The 22,848-nt window shown below is 28.3% G+C and overlaps 1 long non-coding RNA gene across 4 annotated transcripts in view; it reads left to right on the top strand.

Annotated features, from left to right (window-relative positions):
- The first annotated feature begins 4,544 nt into the window (after positions 1 to 4,544).
- LOC110094266 overlaps positions 4,545 to 22,848 on the top strand; it is a 36,693-nt gene continuing 18,389 nt past the window's right edge. Inside the window, exons 1-2 of one of the 4 annotated variants that reach the window (XR_002302848.2) lie at positions 4,545 to 4,643; positions 18,754 to 18,902. This is a non-coding gene — a long non-coding RNA (uncharacterized LOC110094266). Of the gene's footprint in view, positions 4,644 to 18,749; positions 18,903 to 22,848 lie in introns of all 4 variants that reach the window. The other 3 variants (XR_003700046.1, XR_003700045.1, XR_002302847.2) reach the window with 3 other exon arrangements.

Raw genomic sequence — 22,848 nt, forward strand, 5'->3', positions numbered from 1 at the left:
AAAGAGTCAGTTCTATTTAGTGCAATGCTTGGAGAGAGTCTCCAAGGAGTGGACGTAGGTCAAGTTGACCAAACTACTATAAATATTGGTGTGTTCTTTTTATTTACTTTTCAACATTTTAATTTTCATATTTTTTCTGTGATTTAATCATCGTTTAAAATATCTGATTTATGTTATTGTAAAATTAATTATACTTCTGCATCAAGAGATTTTAAATTTTTATTTACTAAAGAAAATTTTAAAATAACTAATTTACTCCAACTCTTGGTTAGCCTCGGGACTACTTTTGTAGGGTTTAACAATCCTCACAAACTTTTAAAATGCACTTACTATAAAGTTATTTAAATCTAGGAATTCTAACCTAGGATTTTGATTTTACCTCAATCCAACTATTAGATTTTAATGATTTTTTATTCTTTGAATTTGTAGTCTATTCATGATTAGATTTGCTGAAGAAATTACAACATAAAACACACTAAATTGATAATAAATTGACTTGGATGGAGTTTGTTCTAGGTTTGCCAGAGATCTTATCACCGACAGAGTTTGAGTAGTGGGTTCAAGCTAGAGAAATGAAGAGGAATACCTTAGGAGCTCAGACAAGAATATACCAAGGCTTGAAAGCTAGAGGGAGGTGAGAGATTGTTGTGTAGAATGAGGGTTATTTTGCCTCATTTGGCCAAATAAAATATCCCAGGCTATTATGGATGGCTAGGATTTATTTTGCTTTATTTTGTGATGGCTCCCATATGTCTAAAGGTTGTTAGGATGGAGGGAAAGAGGACATCCCAAGGACAATGACTTAGAAAACAAGTTTTGTCCTTATGTGAGCCTTTAAGACCACTAAGGCCATGCTTAGGCTTAAACCAAGGATTTAAAATAACTTAAGAACCTATTTGAGTGCATTAAGATTGTTGGAATGGCTTAGAATGAAGGAGATTAGCTTGAGTGAGAGGATTTGTCCACTTTTGACCCATTTGCTTGCTTGTTGACTATGTTGACTAGTCAACAATCACGTGGAATACTAAGGTGGCAAATAGGAGAGTGGTGAATGCTAGTTGGTTTGATTTAGCAATGGTTTGGAGTTCAAGGGTTGGAGTTTGAATTTGTAGATAAAAGTTTGACCACATGCCTTAGTTTGAATTGGTCAACTTCATTTTGATTTGATTGGCCAATGATTAGGACATGTATAGGCTATGAATTGGAGTTAATTTGAAGCTTGATATGGGTTCAATAGCTTGAGTTAATTATTATTATTATTTGACAATAGCTTGTGAGTTGATCAAGTCAAAGTCTATGTGATTTGACTTGGTCAAGTCCATCAGGCTTGGATTCATCCATGGTTGGAAAGAATTTAAGACATGAAATGAAATAGATTTGAAGCTTAAGAAGAGTTTGGTTGGCTAAAGATGATGATTTGATCAAAAGTAAAGAATTTTGACCATGGGTTAGGTTTGAAAAAGTCAAACCAAATAGGATTTGATTCTAAGTAAGCTTGGATGTGTTTGAATCATACATTAGAGTGAACATGAAAACTTGGAGGGGTTCATTTGGTTAAATAGGTTGGATTGACCCATTTGATCCCTTAAGAGGATCTTGGGTCAACCTATATTGACTTGCTCAACTAGGTTGACCAAAGGTCTAGGTTCGGGCTTGACAAATTTGGTTTGACATATAGAGTCTATTAGAGGTAGTCTTAAGGATTAGAATGGCCATTTTAGTTAAAATAATCATTTAAACACTTAAGAGGTTATTTGATCAATAAGGTCGACCCAGGGCCTGGGTTTAAGCTCAATAGGTTTGAAATGATATTTTGAATTAAATGGAAGTGGTCCCATGCAATAGGGAGCCCATTTGGATTCAAATGAACCTTAAAGCCCTTAAATGGAAATTTGGCCAAACTAGGTTGACTTGGTCAACCAAGCTTGACCAAGACCTAGGTTTGATTCCAATGCATTCCTAAAGATGTTAGGATGCATTAGAGGAGGTTACTGGGTTTGGTTTGATTGGGCCATGTTGAAGCTCAAAAGAAACATCAATTTTTCCCTTAAGGAGAATTTTGATCATTTTTACACCTAGTTAATTGAGGGTTAAACTAGGTCCACCAAAATAGAGTTTAATGTTTGACATGTGACAATCAAGGGTCTGGATAAGATCAAAGGTATTGTGGAAGGTCCTAAGGTCAAAATCCACAGGATAGAGGGTCCAGTGGCATAGATTATATATATTTGAAAGTTTTATAATCTTTGAAAATAGATTTAGTTTTTGAGGATATAGGTCTCAGATTGAGCTCAAATTTAGAGGGTTGACCTTAGGGATATGCCCAATCAATATGCAACTGATAAATCATAAATCAGATGCCATTTAACTAGGCTTTGAAAGGATTGAAAAATCACTCAAATTAAAAGGCTTTCAGGACAAAAGCTTTTACCTCTGAAATTTGGTATGGATTTATGGATTTGAACTGGATTTGGGATTTAAATGATTGACTTTGAATTATCCATATCAATAACAATCATATGGGCGATTGTAAATGATTGGATAGAATTGAAATTTGATAAAAGGATGGATTGACTAAATTCTGGGTTGATTAAGGTTTGAATGATTGAAGTCTGGATTGATTTTGAGTTGACAAGAGTTTGGACTTGAATTTTGAATTGATTGAAATTTGGATTGATCTGGAGTCTAGATTGATCACTGTGACCTCATATGAAAATGAGGTCAACTTCATAATAATTTTATAAATTTTATTTATTGTTTTATTTATGAAATTTTGACTAATCGTAATTTTTTTTTGAAAAATTAAATTATTATGTTGATGCCTAAAATAAAAAATAATATTATATTCATTAATTTTATATTTGTTGTTCCTTTATGACATTTACATATTTCAATAGGAAGTGATAAAATAAAATTTTAAGGGTTTTCTATTCATTTAAGTTTATCTAAACGTATATGCATTATTAACATCATTTTAATTTTTATTATTAGGGTAAAAATTGTTAAAAAATTTTGTTTTTAACATGCCTACATGCTCCAGGTTTGATCTAAAGTCTTAGCTAATTAACCTTTCGTATAATATTCTTTATGATTTTTTTTTTAAAATTGGAAATAATATTTTTTTGCTTTACAGCATACATTCATATACTATAATTAATAACTAAATTTTCTTGCTCATTTTTAAAATTTTTTAGTAAACGATTAACTCACTTTTTTTTAGGTATTCTTTTTTCATTATGCTCAAATCTTATTGGTAAGTTTGAAATAATAATTTAAATCATATTAATTTTAAATTATTTGGTATTTTATAGCATTGATTTTCATCATCTTATTGGTAAGTTTGACATTGTTTATATTTTATCCTAATTAATCACCTTTAAGTTTGCTTTTCCTAATCATACAAATGATATAATAATTGATATAATTATGCATATTTTTTTTATCTTTTTTATTTCATCTTTAAGAATTTTTTCTTTTTTTCATAAAATCATTAAGTCACTTTTTTTATCTTATTTATTTTCTTTACTAAAATATTAAATTATTATATAATTCACAACTATAATGATTTTTTTAATGTTTTATAGATTAATTTGTATGTTTGGAGCAATATAAAATATATGGGACTTTCATATGTTTTAAAACTAAATATTATTTTATTATTATTATATATTATTATTATGTTCTTTCTTGTTTAATAATTTTTTCTTGAGATTATGCTTTATAGTCTATTTTCTTTTTAAAATTTGTTTGTTTGCCAAATAAACATATAATATATCATTTTTGCATGCTCATTTTAAGTTTTTCCTATAATAATTATTGGTTTTTGTTTGTTTATTAATATTGTTTTCAAACAAACGTGTAAGATTAAGAAAAATATTTTTTTAAAAGGATACTCATCCATTATTTTCATAATTTTCAATAATAAATAGAAAAACCCTTGTTGACCTCAAAATCAGCTTGCGAACCACCCCGCCAATATCCATGAAATTTTAATCGAGCCAAATTTGATTCAATTAAAAGTCGTCTAGATTCCATAAATTTAATTTGACAACATCGAGTCTGAGTTGAGTCGGCTCGATTTGAGCCTAATTTGACTCCGATGTCATCCTTAATTATTAAAATTGAGTTGATCCGAGCCCAAATCAATATAATTATTAGTAAAAAAATTTAATTGGGCCTCAATGAGTCAATTTGACTTGATTTAAGGCCAAAATTATCGAAAAATAATTTGGTATATAATTAAATAAATTCCAACAAAATCGAGCCGATTCGGCTCAAGTCGAACGTGATTTAAAGCTCAAAGATATCGAGCTACACAAGTTAATGCATATCAACTCATTTTGTGTACCTTAGTTTAAATTAATTTTGTGAAATCAACTCACGTTTTATCTCTAATAAAACCAGCTGCCAAATTTACCCCTATTTGGTTTTAAACTCCAGCCCTTGGATTGAATCGGTTTGAGGGCATGATGGTAGTTTTATTTGATGAATAGCTCCTAGGGTTTTATTAGACGGAGGGGTAGTTTGGGTGGCAGCTTGCTGTTGTTTCGTGTGGCCTAGCCCGAGCGCGAGAGACGGAGACGGAGACGGAGAGGCATTCGAGGCGAGCGATCCGTGCGTCGGAGAGTAAGTTTTGGCTTGTGGTAATCTTCCTCTTCATCTTTTCTAATCTTCTTCTTCATCTACATTCTTTTTTGGTATGAAAAGTAATGTACATTCCAATTATTTAGAGAGGAAGTGATGGAAATTGTTTTCTTGCTATTTTACTGAAACAGATAATAGAAGAATGTGTTTCTCCTTCTTGGAGAATGAATGATAGCTTTCATTCATATTCTTGTGATAATCTGGAATGATAAAATGAGTTTGCATTTTTTATTTTGTGGATTAATGTCATGAATGTGAAAAATCGATACGTGCTATTTGATAAAAACTTGTTGCAATGTATATGGGCTGCTGTGGATTTTCTTGCTCTCCTAATAGTTGATATTAGCAATCATTTCTTGTGAGCAAGATCCGATCTCTGTTCTTCTTTTCTTAACCAGAAAACAACAGAGTGGTTCCTATTTTCTTGAAAATATGAATAATGAGGTTTAAAATGAATATGTTATTTTCTTCTTTTATTGAATATTGAGAAGTTACCGGATCAATTTCTTTTGAAGTGAAATAGCAAGGCTCTTTGTGTTCCTTCTTTTGGAATAGGTGGAATACATTTTTTTAATATTTTCTATTCCTCTCTAAGGCTCACCAAGGATTCTTGTGATCAAGCATTGTTTTCTTGAAAATGTTTAAGCACAAAATCTGATATCCTCTTTTCTTTGTTTCTTTAGATGTACGATTGGGGGCTTCCAAAATTTTGGGTGCTGAAAATTCTTCTTCTTTTGAAAGTTTCATATGCTAAAATAAATTTTGTTTCCTTAGGGGGAAGCAGAGATTTGATCCTTATGTTATATCTTCTCATGGAAAGACAAAGAGCATGTTCCCGAACTCATTTCCCTCTAAAATTCGATGATGGGTGTATTTATTCTTGTTGTATTCAAGAATCGTGCTTGAAATTTTCTTTGCATCAAGATGACATCTATGTAGTAAGAAAAACCGAGATTATCCTTCATTCTTTCAGTTGTAATTAACTATGGGTTATTCTTGATTGAAAAATTTGTCAAACTCGTTTTCAAGGGTGGTGGATTTCAAATTTTTTTAGGGTGGTTTAATGGGTTCTCCCGGTGGCGGACTTTTTGATTATAGGGTTTAATGGATTTTCTTCATCTTACATTAAGTGGCTGTATATCTCCTCCTTTTTTAGTATCTTGTTGATGTGGGAAGGTCTTTTGCTCTGATTTCTTCCTATTCTTTCATAAACTTTCCTTTGGATGAAATCAAAAGTGAGAATTTCTTTGAAGTTTTTTTTTTTCTTGATTCGAATGAGTTGAAACTTTTGGTTCACTTTAAATGGAGAAGGATTTCTTGTCCAGTTCTTTAGTTCTTTCATGCTCTCTTTGAGGTTTTTTTTTTTCCTTAAGAAATGATAAATTGATGCATTATTCTTTATCATGCCATAAGGTTGTGTTCTCTATCTTAAGTTCTAAGGAAAATGTTTCAACACGTGAAAAGATGGTTGCTCTCAACAGTTCATTGTTACTGTCATCACGATTTAAATTATTTTTATGGTAGTGGGTTTTCTATTTATTGATTGAGCTTGTGTCTTTGCACCTTAGTGAAATAATGTGGGGATGAGAGTTTCACCTCCTCATTCTTAAGATCTTTTGATTTTCTTTGAAAGTGTTGGTCTCTACCTCTTGCTTTAGATGTCTTTAATAGTATTTTGAGAATCTTGTTGATAGAGAAGATTATGAGGATTATTATTCAGAAAAGGATTATGCTGTGTTTTCGTGTTAAGTTGTTAAAAGACTTATGCTTCTTTTGTCCTCTTGATGGTTAAAAATCCATGCAATGAGTATCCTTCTTTTAAATTAAGATTGTTTTGCAATAAATTTCTTCAATCTCAAGTTGAGTGATGATGAGTTCTTGCTTTGTGTTAAGATTTGTTGAATCTGAAATCTATGTGCCAAAAATATTCTCTCATGGGAAAATTTATTGAATACTGTGATAATTTTTTGTTTTAAAGTCTCTTGTGATTATATGATTTGTTGCCGAATTTGTTTAGGGAAACATGTTTGTTTCTTAGAGATTACGTGCTTAGTGAGGGTTAAGCATTTGGAGATGGTTTGCATCCAAAATTATGCTTCAATACTATCCATTAATGTAGATCTATGAACTTGTTGGAGAATTTATCTTATCGGCATGAATGAATTTCATAGGGTTTATGCTTTGTCATTATAAGCCGAATTCAATGTGAATCAAAAAATGAATGATTACAAAAACTCTAAAACCTTTTTTTACATACTTTCATGATCACTTGGTGTATCTTACCACAATCAGAGAATATTAATGTGCTTTATGGTTCATTTGTGAGTTTAACTTATTCAATACAAGTTTGCATGCTTCATGTTTGGGTAGTTTTCTTTGAGTTTTGGAAAGAATCGTGAGCATTGTGTTGGAAAATATTCATTTGATTTATGTTTCATATAAAAGTTTCCGTGGATTTAATGCAATAATATTTTGAATATTATTGAGAAATTTTATAAGTGTTGTTGGAGGGAATTTTTGTGACTCTACCGTTATGAAGGCTTCTTTCTTGAGGGATTTTTGGAGAAAGTTTGGTCACTCTTTTCTATTCCAAAATTTTGGTGAGGAAAATTTATGAAACTTTTCAAAGTTTATGTGCCTTTCTTGATTTACTAATTTCATAATCATGGTGACTATACGAAGAATAGATAAGTGTTTTGTCTTGTTATGAGTTCTTGAGAAAAGTGTTTCACTATTTTGCACTGTTTTGTGTTGTGGTAAAGAAAGGTGATGGAATGTTCATTTACAGTTACGTGAAGGAATGAGTAATTGTTTGAAGTGTTTTGTAAATGTTGGAAGTAAAGGATTGCATGTGTATTGAGAAATAAATTATGTTAGACAATGAGTTTATTTGAGTGATTATTGGAAAGTTTAGTTTTGAAAAGACAATAGCTCTTTTTCTCTTCTTGTGCCTTGAGGTGAAATTTAGAAAAAATGCGTGAAATGCTTTCAAAATCGAAAATTTTAAAAAGCAAACAATTAATCTGTGTGCAAGCCTAAAAAAAAGGTAAGTTTTTATTTAATTGCATTTATGTAATTATTTGCATATTATATATTAACATACTTTGACCATTGCTCTTTTTATGTGTTTTGCAAGTGACTTTGAAAAGTATTCAAACAAGGAACTGTAAGAGGGACTTGGACTAACAGCTCCTTGGACAAATATATAAGAGTATCAATCGCCCCCATTTCTTCTAAATGGGGGTGCGACGACCGGAACCACTGTACATTAGCTCCTGTGAAATAAATTTTCTTAAAACTTAGAAGACCTTATGGCTCTTAGACCTTTTTGTTGTGCGATTCCCTCAGTCTTAGGTCTTTGTAGTAGCCTGTTAAATTTAATTTACATTTATTTTTCGTAAACTCAAAACCCATTAACTTATACTTATGCGTATGTCTAAAGGGGTTAGTGATAGTGATTGTAATTCTATAAAATAATATTGTCATTTAAGGATAATTAAGGACGAGTCTTAGAGAACTTAGACTAAATCTAGGATTCATACACCATTTAGGGAAGAAATATCATACATAAAAAATCTAGAGACATCTCGTCTTAGGATTAGTGTACACTATTAACTTAACCTTAATTAAACTTAAATAATAACTAATCAATTATTAAATTCTCTTTAAAGAATTGAAAACTCCAACAATCAATTATAATTCAAATAAAATGCATAAAAAAATATTTAACCTTCATTAATCAACTCTAACTAATATACATAATCATTAAAAGACAAAATTCAAATTACTTAAATCCAATTAAGATTTAATCAACATTTTAATCACACCTTCATTTAATATTAATTAATTAAATTTATTGAAAATAAAACTAAATACAAATATATAAAATAAATTCATGTAAAAACAAATTTAAAATTAGAAAATATTAATGTCAATTTAAAATAAAAGATTTTTCAATTAAAACTTAGTTTTAATTCATTAAATAAATTAAATTCACATATAATTGATTACACATTAAAAGAAAATAATTCAAAATACATTAAAAATTGAATAAGATCAAAAGAAAATGTAAATATTAATGATCCAAATTTAAATGAAAAATTTGAATAAAATTTAATTAATAAATCCATTAATAATTTAAAAAATAAATAAAATAAATGAAATGAAAAGATTAATTAAAAAATCTATATAATTCAATAAAAAGAAAATAAAAAAAAATAATAATTAATTTAAAATGTAATCAAACATTAAATCAATTATCTAAAATCAATTGATCAACCCTTCAATTTCTAACAAATTAAATTAACTTAACAAAATTGGTTACTACTCGTAACCCGGGCCTACAGGCTATTAGCTTAGCCTCAAAGAAGATGAAATAAATTTTACGGCCCTGGTGTAAATAATGTTGTAATCACTAAACACTAAAAATGAACTTTTAAAATTAACACTAGGATATTAATACTTGAACTTAAATCAAAACTTTCCTTTGGCCTTAAACAAAAAAAAAAAAAAAGATAAATAATTTTAATAAATTATCCTATATAGGATATTTCTAAATCACACAGCCCTTATTACACACACTTAGATTTGTTTGTTAGGACACGAACTCTAGTTTTAGGTTAGACTGATTTTTTTTTCTGTGATGTGTTTATATACTTGTGAAATGTGTATTGGTTGATTGCTGTGTTGGATCTCTGTGATGATTACTTTATTGCTTTCTATGTGAATTGATGTGATGGGCGTGTTGACCTCATTTTGGTGAGGATGATCTTCCCCTAGGATTCTCTTAGAACTTAGGGCTCCCTATCATAGTGTACAAGTCACCCTTAGGATTTCCCTTAAGCGGACATCAGATGACATAGTGTCGACTCAACCTCGATCACATTGATTTGATCTCAATTAAATAGTTTTACACTATATCAAATTTAATTAACCCAACCTAAAGTTAATGAGGGCCAAGTTAGTCTAAAGTATGCTAAATCAAGTTATGTCGAGTCAATTCAACTAGATATTGAGTCAATTCGACTCGGCTCGTGTTTAATTTAACTTCGGTGATTTTGGTCAGCTTAAATTAATTAATCTTCAATTAATCAAAATTAAATCAACACTATTTAAGTCAAATTAAATTGACCTAAATCAAATTTAAATTAAATCTCATCAATTTAAAGTTAAACTCAGCTTAATTCATATTAAATCTACCTAAATGAGCTCAAATTCATTTCAAAATTGATTAAATCTAATTAACTAAGCTCAATTGTAATATAAATCATTTAAACTTTGCCCGATAGGTTTAACCTATTCAAGCTCAATCAATTAGTATTTATTTCATCGAATATGTATTTATTTCATCGAATCTGTTAGTAAGTTCTTGAAGTTGCATATCAATCACATTATAAAAAAGCATGTTAATGTCAATGTGAATAAAACCTCATCAAATATAAATATGCTAAATTGATTTCATCAAAGTTTAATTAAATAAATATTCATTGAATAAACTTAATTAATTGGAATTAAAAAAACTCATATTAAAATTTACTCATTTTCAACTAACTCAAGATTAAATTATTTCAAGCCAAATCAAATTGAGCCTCATCAATTTGAGCCAAACCAAACTTTGTCAATTTCAACTGAATTAGCTCAAATTCATTAAAATTAAATTCAAAGTTAACTCAAACTTAATTCAGATCCGATTTATTACTCATCAAGGACTTAAAAGACTCTCTCCACGTTCAACCGACCTAGTCGGAAGCAGAAGGAAGAGGTGGTGTGCGTGTGTGCATCTCCCATTCTACCGAACCTAGGGAAAGGGCGGCGGTGTGCGTATGTGTCTCCTCCTCTCATCAAACCATTTCATGTGTCTTCTTTCCCAAGGTACTGCATTATTCCTTTCCATTTAGTTAGATGTTTGTGAGAATAAATCCTTTTCTTGAGGAAAATTTCAATGCAGTTTTTAAATCCAGTTTATGCAAACAATTGTTCAATAGCCCAGACTTTGTATTTATGATAAAATGAATCAAGCCTTCATGACATCTTTAAAAAAATATACTTAGCATCTTCACTTAGATATCTATTTAGCCATAAATCCTCTTTTTAATTAAAGAGTTTAGTTCTAATAGAAATGGATGTAACGGATTTACTTGATATGATTTTTTCATGCCAGAACTGTAAACGGTAAGCATGTGGTTATGTCTCAGATCTGCATTCTTGGTTATTGTGTGAAGTTGAATGAAAACTTTGTATTTGGGTCGACCATTGTTGAAGTTCATACATGTCAGAATATTTATTTTCTATTCATGGATGTCTAACAATCATGATGTTATAAGGAATCAGTTCATAGACTGGGCACTGTGAAAGCATTGATGTGAATTTTTGTTGTGAGTTTATTGATATATTTTTCATATATGTGGCATATTGTATTATTTGTGGAAATAGTTATATATTCACTTATAAACTAGGATTATTTAGAATGTCAAAACCCTCTTAACCTACATACTTGATAGGTGATGTTGGAGTATAAATAGAAGCCTTAGGTACTAGGTTTCTGCTAGTTATCATCTTTTATAAACATATATATAGCATAAGGTCGATGCCCTGGGCTAGAAAACATAGACATAGGTTCACTATCCATTAATCTGTGCACTTCCTAATTGTAAGCCTAGGGTTAGGTCCCCAACCTCTTAGCCTATGAGGTCCCTTTGGATAAAGTAGCCCATGGTTCCTGATAAGGATCCTTAGGTTAGCACTCAACTAGTAGGTTAAGGACATTGATGAACCCAGGACAATGGCCGACCATGGGATATTGACTGGGGGCGTCATACCCACTAGGTAGGGTAGTTTTCATCTTCCAAATTTATATCTACCTAAATATCCAACATACATTAGACGTTAACTTTAATAACTTTAGACCCTCGGTTAAGGGATTATGTTCTTTATATCTTTTTACATATTTCTATATTCTGCTTAATTGTATTTTCTTTTACTTTTCATGCTTTATGTTATATATCATTTTCTTTTCATTACAAAATTTAAACAATTAATTACAAATTCAAATTCAAAATAAAATAAAAGACACTTAGTTATAACTTTTGACTAGAACTGAAAATTGAAACATTTAATTATGGAATATAACAACTAACACAAGAACTTTCACTAACATTTCAAATCCCATGATTTGAATTTTAAAACTTCTTGATTTTATACAAAAACACAACTGGTGTGTGACGAACATTTGCATGTTTGTTTGGAGAGTAGTCTCATTAATATTTAAGGAAAACTCTTCTATAGTCCCCTACATGTCAACAATCCATCAAACTAAAATTGTTAACTGCATTTAATTCTAGAAGCATGATCCGCCATCTATAGTCCCGGACCATTAGGACTTCTTAGATGTCGGCCCTAATCTCCCTAATCTCCTTAAAATAACAACCTATCCTATCTTGCATTTAATAAGACTAGACATCATGATTTTAAAGCACCGTGGAATTTATTTGGTAGTCATATCTAGGCAGGATTGTAAGTTCAGGAGAGTTAGTTCTTCTAAGCCATCTATATTTTGTTAGATTAGGTTTGAATTGCTAACTTGTAGTGACTTAACTTAATTTGAATTTGATTCCTATATCTTAAGTCCTCTCTTCCCGGGAGTTCAGGAATATAAGTCTCAACTTTATAATAAAATATCAATTGAACAAAATAAATCTTGTTCTAAAACATTAAAGCCCAACTATGTGATAGATTAGAGTACTTCTTAGCGGTTTCAGAATCCTAGTGCTCCTTACCCTTTCTCCTTTGACTCAAGAAATAACTGCTTAATTTTGATCTTTTCCCTTTTGAAAAATTCAAAGTTTATAATTCTTGCCTTATACTTTGAAATCCTAAAAAATATTAACTGTTATCTTAATCGAGAGTGTTATTGGGAGATTAATTTCTCTTAAGATATAATTGACCATATGGGCTTGCCCTTATGGTGATGGGGAATTGACAACTCTAGAATAAAATAAACCCTATCATATTCTCATCGTATAGGAGAAAAATCTTTAGGAATGTAGACAATGTTTCCAAAATCATATTCACTTTCAAATACCTTTGTAGAATGTCGTTATCATTTTGTTGAAATAATACGATATTCTCTTTATCGTATTTGATCTTAGAGATGTCGTATTTTTTAAAAATTCATATTGATTTCAAATCCTTTGTGGAATTCTCATTATTGTATTCAATTATGAGAATGACAAATTTTCAAAACTTCATTTCTCTTTTCAAATATTTTTATAGAACATTATGTTCTATCTTTTAGGATGATATTTTGTTCTCTTGATCATATTTGATTAGTGCAATGAAATTTTTTAGAATTCTATTTTCTCATTATACCCATTGTACAATATCATGTTGGTCTTTCGAGATGACACATTATTCACAATGAAGCATTCAATCACAAAATAAGAGAACGCATCAAATATGTGTGACAATTTATTTCCCAACAAGGCGATATATTAAACATAGATTAGGAATGATTTGGATGCTCACAAGATTTTTTGTAGTTGGCCATGCTTATGCAAGGCTATGAAAAAGGGGCCTAATTTAATATAGATTTAAGCTAATAAAATTTTATGCAAGTGCTTCAATCGCTTAGCCTCTTAATTAATAAAAAAAGCATGGTGAAGTTTACATGTTGCTCAAAAATGAGCAAAAGACTGATCTATGATTTTGTGATTGTGATTTTCATATAAATTGCTTACTAACATGCATGAGTACAAAGTTTTTTTATTTTAAAAATATAATTTATTTTCAAGAGTTGTGAAAGTTTGTAAATCGGGCATTTTAATAAAATATTAAGGATCCAAAGAGAAAATAAAATTCCCTTATGAAAAATTTCTTTTTATTTGTCACTTTATGTTTTATGAAGTTTGTTTAAAAAATGCATGTAACATTTACATTGAGATCATGTAAAAAAAGAAAAAAGAAAAAAGAAGATCATGTTAGTATTATGAAGAAGTGAACTAATTAGTTTTCAATTTAAGTTTCAAGCATGAGATGTATTTTTTTAATTGATTAAATTTACCTAAATTTTTGTTAGAATTTCAATTATAAGATGAGTGAAAGTATTAGATTTCAGTATAGATAAAATGATGAGCAAGTCGAATAGCCTTATACATTTTTCCAAATTAATTAAATTTATTTAGATTCTTGTTAGATTCTCAATTATAAGATGAGCGGAAGGTACTAGATTTCAAGATAAATAATGTTGAGCGGGTCAGATAGCCTTAACATAAGCAGTGTGCATATTCATGTCAATCAAAAAATTCTTTTCACATATCAAGTTTTGTAGAGAAATTCAAAAGATTTATTAAAGATTAAATTTGAACTATGTTCACGAAGAAATATAACATGTTAGGGAATTAAACTTGTTTTGCCTTTAAAATCAAGTAATATTTTGCGTCGTTTGTAAAGATTAGTTACTTATTATGTTATAAATTAATAATTATAAAAAGTTGAAATAAAAATAATAATACTACATAATTATAAAAGATAAATATTTATAATTAATTAAGAGAGAATACTCTATTTTAATAAATTGAGTGATCCTATTTAATATTAGTTAAAGTAAAATAGTAAATTTAAATGAACTAGTTTCACATTGCATCATTCAAATAGTTATTTTATCTTGGTTAGCTAATAAGCCATCAGAAATTCGTTGAAATATTAAAGAAAAACTTCTAAATATATTTATAAAATTTTAGATAATATTTTTTTTTTATAATTAATAATAAATTATATAATATTTAATATGTAAGATATTTAAATAAAAAAACTTACTTATGATGTAATACAATTAATTACTAAGTAATTTTTATTTTTGTTCATCATGACTGCATTAAAAAGTAGATTTTTATAATTAGATGAAAATTATAAATAAATTATTTTAAAAATATTGTAAATAAAAAATTGATTAAGATTAAATTAATTTAACATATCTTAAAATGTTTGCTTATGCTATATTTCGGTATCCTTCACTTAAGTATAATCAGTAAATCTCTATTTCAATAGTATTTTTTAATGTGTATTTGTTATTCGAGTATCAACATTTTTTTTAATTTCAGTAATGCTATATCAAATAGTTGATCATTAAATTGTATATATGCCATCAATATTATAATCATCATAAAATGTACGTTCAAAATTTATATTAATAAAATAAATATGTAAATTATAAATTTTAAAAAAAATTAATACTTGGAGAAAAAAGATATTTAAATAAGTATATATATATCATAAATAGTTTAAATAAAATTAAATTTTTGAGTAAAAATGATAAATATATTTTTTACTAAAATATACTATTATTATTTGAAAAATATAATTGTAATATATGTAATTATTATTTTTTCACAGCCAACTTGAGCTTCAACTTATTCACTATTTTAATTCTCATGATCATTGTAAAATATAATAAAAATATTTTTAATATTATAATATAAATTAAAAATTAATAATAAAATCACTAGTTTAAGTTTAAAAAGATATTAATGATATATTTTAGTAATTGGTCCTCACTAAATGAATTTTTATGATAATTCTTTTAAAAAAATCATAATATCTTAACTTAATTAAAAAAATAAAGATATTCAATTAACAAACAATTCTATAATTTTTTAAATTTTTTTTTTAAACTTTAAAAATAATTTATAAAGATAAAAATATTAAGATAATTACTTGATAATGGAAAACAAAAAGATAAAATCATAAAATAATAAATATTTTTTTATATCAATTTTACATGATTATCAATAAAAAAATTATAATTGTTGAGTTTTTGCCTTTTGATTTTTCAATTGATCAATTGAAATTATTATTTATGTTATTTTTTTTTTACTTTCAAAGTTTAAAAGAATTTAAAATCTTATAAGCTTGTTCATTAATTGATATAATTTTTTTTAAAAATATATTATGAAGATTATTAATTTTTGTAGGAATTAACATAAGTATTCATTTAGAGTCAATCACTAAAATGTATTATTATAATTTTTAATTGAATTGTGCAAGTTTATTATGATTTATAATTTTTTCTAGTTTATATTATGATATTGGAATAAATTTTATTATATTTTGTAATATAAAAAACAATACTGACAATCAAAGTTCAGGAGTTCGGTTGTTGGAAGAAAAATTTAATAATGATATTTATTATTATATTTTCAAAATATAGTGACATATTAAAAGTAAAAATTACATTTTATTATTTTATTAATAAATTTATTTTATATAAATTTATACTATAATTATATATTGTTCAAATATTTCTTATTTTTCCTAGTAATAATTTTTAATTTATATTTTACTATATTCAATTTTTATAATTTAATTTATATGTATATTATATGATGACACTAATACTGAAGTAATATATATACAATTTAAAATCTATATTTGATACACATTACTAAAGTTAGAAAAAATTGATATTCATATAACCAAGTACATTAAGAAATATCCGTGGGATTTATTGATTATGCTTGGCTCAAGTGAAGGGTATTAAAATAATAGCAAACAAGTATGCATTTAAGATGATGTGTTAAATTAATTTAATCTTAGTTATTTTAATTTTAATATTTTTTAAAATATTTATTTATAATTTTTATTCAACTATAAAGATTGCATTTTAATTCAAATATGTCAAATAAAGATAAAAATTCTTTTTTAATTAATTATTTTATACCTAATAATTTTTTTTAAATGTCTTACATATTAAATATTGTATAGATTATTATTAATTATAAATAAAAATATTATTTAAATAATTTTATAAATATTATTATGAGTTTTTTATTTAATATTTCAGGGAATTTTTGGTTGCTTATTCGTTAATTAAGATGAAATAATCATTGGATTGATGTAATGTGGAATTGATTTATTTAGATTTGCTATTTCAATTGGATTAATATTGAATAGAATCACTTAATTTATTAAAATGAAGTTTTCTCTTAATTGATTATAAATAATTTATCTTTTATAATTGTGTAATATTATGATTTTTATTTCAATTTTTGTATTTATTAATTTACATCAGAACAACAAGCTGATCTTTACAAGTGAAACGACATATTATCATATTTTAAAATGCAAGATAAGTTTAATGCTCTAATATGTTATTTCTTTGTGAGTCTAATTCAAATTACTATCATTAATAAATCTTTTGAACTTCTCTATAGAACTTGGTATGCAGAAAGAATCTGAGTTGCTCTGCATTTTATCTATATTGAAAATCATTACTTTTTTTTTTGGCTCATCTTATAATTGGGATTTTAATAAGAATCTAAGTAAATTTAATCAATTAGAAAAATGCATCTCATGCTTAAAATTTAGATTGAATACTAGTTAGTTCACTTCTTTGTAATGCTAACATAATTTTTTTTAAATTGTCTCAATGTAGATGTTACTTGTATTTTTTAAACGAACTTATAAAGTATAAAGTGGCAAATGCGATGCAGCTCTGTAAATACTTGATACAATTTTTTTAAGACTTGTTTAATGGTTATTTTGCCGTATGATATATGCATTACTATTATTTGAGTTTCATTTGCATTTATAGTAGAACACTCAATATGTTTGTGTTGCTCAACTAAAAGATTCCAATAAATTTTGACAACCCAATGTGCTTGAGATACTACTGTTGCATGGGTACCTTTGCTTTCATTTTTTGGTATCACTCCACCATGCTATCCATAGCTATGTGCATTTGTTTCTGTTCAAACTAACGTTAGAGGTCCTTTGTTTGTGCTTTAAGTGCCAATAATTTAATACCCATTGAGATTGCATTGAAAATTGCTAACAAAATTATAGAACATGAAAGATTTTCTACATGCATAGTTCTTCCAATGTGGCTCGAGGGGAAGCATACAGGTGTTCCGACCCAACGCATTCTTTCTTGACGGGTTACCTTCTAAACACCTTTTGGCTAAGTGTCATATCTTAAATTCATTTTACGTTTACTAGTGTCCTTTTTTTTCACAGCATTCCTTTTTTCACAGCCTCTAGTGTGATTTAAATATATTTTGAGTTCATAGTGATGACCTTTCTCGAAATAGGGTTTTTCAGATCGATGAATAAAAATGGTTATAAAATGCAATCATAAGATGCCTAGATAAAATTAGTATTCAAAGATTTGGAAGGAATAGAGGTAAACCAATTATAATGTGAACTTAGATTGTGCGAAAGGATTTTGCACATAATAGGTTTAACCACTCATGCAATTCTTAACTGAGAAGAAATAGGGAATTATGACCCATAAAGGTAATCCAATATAGTTAGGATAAGGCTAAATAAAGGGTGATGCATAATCTTGGGAATGCATATGCTCACTTACCTAAACACTCTAATTTACTAAATAGAAAACAAATATTAATCATGAAAAAGTTCTTAAAAAATAATTAGCAAAAATGCTTATTTAGTTTAAGTTGAAGCCCTGCCCTGTGTTAGAAAGAATAATTTTATTGCTGTAGCATATTGATTTGGGATATGTCTAGGTAGAAAAAGTGTGTTTTGTTTCAACTTTGATACTTGATAGATCTATTAAGGAGGTTTCTATCAACATGGGGGTCCTACCTTGCTTGATGAAAGAAAGTAAATAAAACTTTATTTGAGAAAGTAATTTGCAACTTCTAAAGGAACACTTGCGAATATGTCTATTTTTTCAAAACTACATTAAGATTGCAGAGTTCATGCTTTAACAAATCAAACAATTCTAGCTGAAATTAACTGTAGGGATGCATGTCGTTATTCCTATGAATTTTTGTATTAGGAATGATAAAACATCCTCTTAGATTTTTTAATGCAAGTTTGGATTTGATGAGTTAGCCGTGTTCATCAGTATGAAAGCTTTGTTATTTTTTATGAATGTAATTTTTGATATTATGCAAAATCAATTCTTAATTTTCTTAATTTATAAAAAAGTTAAATAATTGAGCAATTTAAATTATTATTTATCGTGAAGTCAGATTATTGTCATCGTTCACGAGCATTTCTGTTCATTTCAACTTCTTATCATATGATTATTTTGTCTGAAGATTATTAGAGTTAAATTAGCTCTTCTTTTGCAAAAAAAAAAAAAGACAGATGATGTATGAGATTATTTATAGAGCTCTAAGGGAAGCTGGGTTTAAAGATACTTATGAGCCACGAGACTATTTGAACTGATTTTGCCTTCACATTCGCAAGACTATAGCACACAAAATGAAAGTCCAGATTCAGCCAACACACCTATTGTAAGTGTCAATCGCTTAAATGCAACTACTTTTTGATACATTTTTCCTAAAATTTTTCAAATTCCCTATGAGGTGGAAAATACTATTTAAACCCATATGTTGAGCATAAAGATATATTGCTTATTCCTACAAAGCCTTTTTTCTATCTTGTTGATACCACCATTAATTATTTTATTGTTGTCTATTTTGTAGTGACCTTGCATTATCTTATACACTAAAACCTCTTTTCTACTTGGAAGACATTACTAATTTTGTCTTAAATAGCATACAAATACTTATTACAACTTCGTGGTTAATTAAATTTCATTGATCTCTAACTTGCTTTAATTTGTGCTAATTCAATTGCAATAAGTGGCTACTAACCTAGTAATTAGTTTAAATTAACTATATTTTTCCATAGTCATCCCTTGGGTATTTAGTGGCTAACGGTGATAAATAGGAAATAATGATCCAATTGGTAGAGAGTTAGCGTAATTAATTTCAGATTAACGATGGACCAATTCATCAGCAAATGAGTTGCCATTCTGATTTATGATTAGATGGTAGCAATTCTGACTTATTAATTGTAATTTTTTGGCAAATAGCACTTTTTTCAAAATATAATTTGTTATTCGTTATTCGTTATATCTAATGAAACAAGGCAACAATGTCTTAACAGAAAACCTTTAATAGCTATAGTACTAACAATAACAATAATCTTCCGAACCAGAGATTGGATTGAAACTGGAATTTAGGTAATTGTTCACATCTAGAAATTGGAATAACTAAACTAGGTTACCTGAAAAAAAAAAAAGAAAGAAATTTTGGTTGAGCATTTTTTGTTTTCCTGCAAAACTTTACATAAAAAAACCCATCTTAAAAAAGCAAACACAAAATAGTCCACAGGGCATGCCAAGTTCTAAAGACGCTCCAGCCCCAATTTGAGGGTTCCAAAAATTCAATTTCGTTCAAGCTCAAATAAAGTACTTCACTAAAACGAGAAGGAAAAACATACAGAATTTTTGGCTATCATAATAAGAAACACAGCTTAATTATGTTGCATAGATATTTTCTTTTTAGTGAAGATAGCCATATATTTTCTTAGGTTTAATATCCAGTAAAATTCAAATGGAGTCATTATGTATATGAGCCGACGCACTTGTCACTAGATTGTGAGAACGATATTTGAAATCTTATTAACAGGACTTTTACAATGAAAACTCAACGATCATTGAGCCGTCGCACTTGTCACTTTTGCTTAAGTAACAGGTCATCCATGTACGACTCCATATTGCATGCGTTCTACTCCTTGAAAACTGAATCCATCATTCTTTGGTAAGTTTTCCCTTCATTCTATAGGGTAAAGGGAGTTACCTTATAATAATATAGGACTTTTGCAATGATGAAAAAAGTCTTCTTATAATATTTTGGATTTATCCTTATTTTATGGTGTAGTTATAGAAGGTGTCAAAGAAGCTCATCATTAACCATCTTACTGCCAAGTCCCCTAGTGAGTCTATCCTAGCAGTGGGTAGCCATCCTTTGGGCATGCTGGACTTAGGTTAGTGAATTCCACACACATCCTCTGCTTTTCTATTTCTTTTTGCATCATCACTAGATTAGAGATCCTATTTGAGTTCTAGAACTTCTTGATGGAGCTATCCTTAATTGACATCTACACGTTTTACTTGATTAGCTTGGGAGTATAACCATCGTTTTCCTTATATTTTTCTTTATAGACCTACATCCATCCTCACATTTAATTTATGGCAGGAAAATTTGTTGATGCCTAACATCTCTTTTACCATCCAATCAAAGATAGATGGATCGGCCCTGAGAGCTTATACTAACTCACCCCTATATTGCTCATTAAAGGAAGTTATAATTTTGAGGGTTTTCCCTCCTTTACTAGAACTCTTTCCATTATTTTCATGGTCTCTAGTTTTGGACCTCTCTCCATATCTAGTTTTATGGCTTATTTTTTGGAAGTTGCCACCTTTCCCACTACCTTCTAATAATATATACAAGGTTGGCTAATACAATCCTCACTATGATATCCCTTCCTCTAATTGGGAACTTGACAACTACATGGTATGTTAACACTATAGCTCTGAAGGTGCTTAATAAGGGCCTTTCAAAGATATTATTGTAAGTGGTTAGGGCTTCCACTATTATAAAACTTATCATTATAGCATATTTATGATTTACCTCACTGAGGTGACTAGCAAGATGAGTACCCATATTTCTCTCCTCTCTCAAAAAATTATATAGGGGATCTCTAGTAGGCATGAGGTCGAAAAATACAACGATCATTTTCCCTTTTAAAAATTTAATTATCATTTAAACAAAATTCCTATGTCTATAAATATACTATTAGTGACCAAGGTGTTTATGTTGATAGTATTCTATGGGTATTCCCTCTTTGTAGCTTATCAACTTCTCTAAAGGTGGTAGGGCTCATATACATCATTTGGACTAAGGAGATAGATGGTGAGTTTACCTCTCCAACGTTTAATCTCTTTTAAGTTGATGGGGATTTGGATCTCTCACCACCATGATGGCGGGTACAATCATAATAATATGAAGATAGTAAGCTGGGATAGGCTCATTACCACTACTATCCATGGGAGCTTTCTTGGGCATTGACTTGAATTCATGAGTACAAACTCCTCCAATTTGTTGGCCTTAATGAATTCTCACCAATCCTTAAAGATAATGATAATCCTCTATATCATGGCAATCATCCTTATGAAAGGCATAGTACTTTGAGGTGTCCCTAGTATACTTGCCCACCTTCTTAAGAGCTTTTCTCTTTAAGAATTCTTTATTTGTAATGGCCTTTACTAGCTTAATAATAGATACTCTCAATGAAGTATAGGTAGGATAATCTATGGTGTAGTGTAAAACTTCCATGTCATAGGGGTTAAACTAATACAAGGAATTTCCTCCTCTTTTAGTGTGGGAGGTCATACAATCTTTAGCAATCTGGGATGCTAGATCACTCCTTGGTGCTCTAAGTAATAGTGATCACATATTGGGTTAATTCTTGTGGACAAATAAATGTGCCACATGATTTGCTTTATGTTTCTTTATTTAAATCTATATAGCTAATATTAAACTCTCCTGAAAGATAAACTATTGTTGAAATATCAATTTTAAATGAGAAACAGCTTTCTTTTTATAATCAAACATAGCATAGGGAATGTTAAATTCATCTTGAAGGATAAATGAAATATTTACCTATCATTTTTATTATGAAACTAGATAAGGTATAAAGCTATAGCCAATATCCATAGGATTTTGATCTCAACATAAAGCTCTAATGTATTGTGCATTAAATCATTTGACGTACTTTACGTTATTGAAGGAACTAGTTTTAGCAGAGGCCTAAGTCATATTAAGAGCTAAGATAACCATGTATTTTCTTAGGTTTAGTTTCAAGTAAAATTCAAATGGAGTCATGTATATGAGCCAACATATTTTGTAATTAGATGAAAATTATAAATAAAAAATTGATTAAAATTAAATTAATTTAACATATTTTAAAATGTTTGCTTGTACTATATTTCGGTACCCTTCACTTAAGCCAAATATAATCAGTAAATATCTATTTTAATGGTATTTTCTAATGTGTATTTGCTATTTGAGTATCAACATCTTTTTTTAATTTCTATAATGATATATCAAATAGTGGATCATTAAATTATATATTTTTCATCAATATTATACCATCATAAAATGTAACGTAAATTTATATTATAAAAAATGAAATAATAAAATTATAAATTTTAAAAAAATTAATACTTGGAGAAAATAAAGATATTTAAATAAGTATATATATTACATATAATAGTTATAATAAAATTGAATTTTTGAGTAAAAATGATAAAATATAATTTTTTTACCTAAAATATACTACTATATATTTGAAAATTATAATTGCAATATGTCATTATTAAATTTTTTT

Source organism: Dendrobium catenatum, unplaced genomic scaffold (assembly GCF_001605985.2).
Source record: "Dendrobium catenatum unplaced genomic scaffold, ASM160598v2 fragScaff_scaffold_207, whole genome shotgun sequence".
NCBI lineage: Eukaryota > Viridiplantae > Streptophyta > Magnoliopsida > Asparagales > Orchidaceae > Dendrobium > Dendrobium catenatum.